Raw genomic sequence first — 2,844 nt, 5'->3', positions numbered from 1 at the left:
CTGCTAACAAAAGCTCAAACCAAGAGTTATGGATTTATATCTGTTATAACACAATTCCTCAGAACCCATCTAGTCCAAACCTTGAGAGTTGGAAGCTGTTACACTTGGCCCACCCATAAATAGGACGTTAATTGTGCCAGATGGGCTCTATATCCTTGTACTGCAAGGAGGATGTCACAGATATTGATGCTCCAAACTTATCCATCTCCCTGCTTATCTGTCTGGGAAAGCAGCAAAGGATTGTCCAAATGCTTGGGCCCCTGAACCCATGTGATATCTGGAAGAAGCTCCTATCTCATGAGATCAGCCTGGTCTAGCCCCAGTCATTGCAGCCATTTTGGAGGAGAACAAACCAGAAGGAAGATCAGTCTCTCCCTTTCTCACTCTAACACTGCCTTTCAAATATATAAATAAATCTTTTAAAATGTAATCATTTCAATAGATTCCTCAGTGCTCAATCATGATGACTTTTACTATCTTAAGTACATTTTCATTTCTTTGTTAAAGATCTGTTTATTTGAAAGGCAGAGAGGGAGCTGGTGTTTTGCAGCAGTATGCAAAGCTGCCATCTGTTATACTGGCATCCCATATAGTCACCGGTTCAAGTCACACTTGTTCCACTTCTGATTTAGCTTTGTGCTAATGGTCTGATAAAAAGTGGAAGATGGCCCAAGTACTTGGGCTCCTGCCACCCCCATTGGTGACTCAGAAGAAGCTCCTGGTTTCAACCTGGCCCTACACTGGCCATTAGAGCCACCAGGGGAGTGAACCAGATGATGGAAGATCTCTCTATGTCTCTCTCTCTCTCTGTAACTATGACTTTCAAATAAACAAATAACTTTAAAAATGATTTTTAAAATGGCAGAGAAACACAGAAAGTGGGTGGGGAGAGAGAGGCAGAGAGGTCTTCCATATGTTGGTTCACTCTCTAAATGTCTGCAACAGCTATGGCTGGACCAGGCTCTCAGGTCCCCTAATAAGTAGTAGATCTTGCACTTAGGTAAAGGAACTGAAGAATTTGAGCCACTACCCCATGATTCCCAGAGATATTAAGCAGGAACCTGGTTTGGAAGTGGAACACTGAAAACTTAGATTAACACTGTAATATAGAATGTGGGCATCACATACAATGATCAACAAATCAGAAAACCTAGAAGAAATCAAGAAACATACTAGATAACAAAATTGAGTCATGAAGACATATAGAAAACCTAAACAAACCAAAAACCAAGACAGAGATTGAATCAGTAACAAAAACCCTCCAAAGAAAAGCCCAAGACCAGAAAGCTTCACTGCTAAAGTCTACCAGACTTTTAAAAATAGAACTAATTCCAATTCTTCTTAAACTATTCAAAGCAATTGAAAGAGAAGAGTATTCCCAAACTCCTATTTGGCCAGTGTCACCTTATTTTCTAAACCAGAAAATGATACAATAGAGAAAGAGAATTAAAGAACAATATCTCCGATAAGCACAGATGCAAAAATTCTCAACAAATTACTAGCTAATAAAATCCAACAACAGATCATAAAGATAATTTACCTGGACCAAGTGGAATGTACCCCTGGTAGGCAGGGATGGTTCAGCATATGCAAATCAATAAATGTGATATGTGACACTAGCAAACTAAAGAATAAAAACCACATGATGATCTCAATAGATGAAGAGAAAGTATTTGATAAAAAACAAGCTTTCATTATAAGATTTTAATTATTTAGAGGTCGAATTATAGACAGTGAGAGCAAGAGACAGAGATAAAAGTCTTCTATCTGCTGGTTCACTCCCCAAATGGCTATAACAGTTAGAGCTACACTGATCTGAAGCCAGGAGCCAGGAGCTTCTTCTCTGTCCCCTACTTGGGTATAGGGGCCTAAGCACTTGAGCCATCTTCTACTGTTTTCCCAGGTCATAGTCATAGCTGAGAGATGGATCAGAAGAGGAGCAGCTGGGACTAGAACCGGTGCCCATATGGGATGCCAGTGCCACAGGCAGAGGACTAAACTACAGTACCAGCCCCTCTATATCTTATAAGCACATCTTATCTGTAAGAAGAAAACTGAAAAGTGAGTCAAGTATATCACAAATTATGTTAGAAATTATCTCTAATTTAAAAAAAAAAAAGGAACACCCTATAATAGAAATCTGCACAAATGTCCTGTGTCCTATTACTTTATCCTTCAGAATACTTTTCAAGATTTCTTCCAGTCTTCACATCTTCCCTTGTTCCTCATACCCTTTCTACATTGCTGCCTCTTTGTTCCTGCAGCTCTCTCCCTTTGGAAGCAGTCTTCTGGACTGTCAATCATTATTTCAAAATGTTTTGTAGGGAGGGCCTGAATGGCCTTCTAATATTCCTTAAATATATATTTCCATAAAAGAGACGATAGAGGGGCTGGTACTGTGTTCCAGCAGGGAAAGCTGCTGCCTGCACTGCTGGCATCCCATGTGGGCACTGGTTTGAGTCTCAGCTGCTCCATTTCTGATCCAGCTCTCTTCTAAGGTCTGGGGAAGCAGTAGAAGATGACCCAAGTCCTTGGGCCCCTGCACCCATGTGAGATAACTGGAAGAGGCTCCCAGCTCTTGGCTTCAGTTCAGGGTAGCTCCAGCCATTGCAGTCATCTGGGGAATAAACCAGAAGATGGAAGGCCTTTCTCCCTCTCTCTCTCTCTCTCTGCCTCTGCTTCTCTCTAACTCTGCCTTTCAAATAAAAATAGTAATAATAAAAACAGACAGTAGAGCATAGTGGGAAAGCCATTGCCTGTGATGCTGGTATTCCATATTGTGCATGAGTTCATGTCCCAGCTGCTCTAACTTCTGATCCAGCTCCTTCATGTGCCTAGGAAAGC

Source organism: Lepus europaeus, unplaced genomic scaffold, assembly GCF_033115175.1.
Source record: "Lepus europaeus isolate LE1 unplaced genomic scaffold, mLepTim1.pri SCAFFOLD_3_1, whole genome shotgun sequence".
NCBI lineage: Eukaryota > Metazoa > Chordata > Mammalia > Lagomorpha > Leporidae > Lepus > Lepus europaeus.
This window is presented reverse-complemented; position numbering follows the sequence as displayed.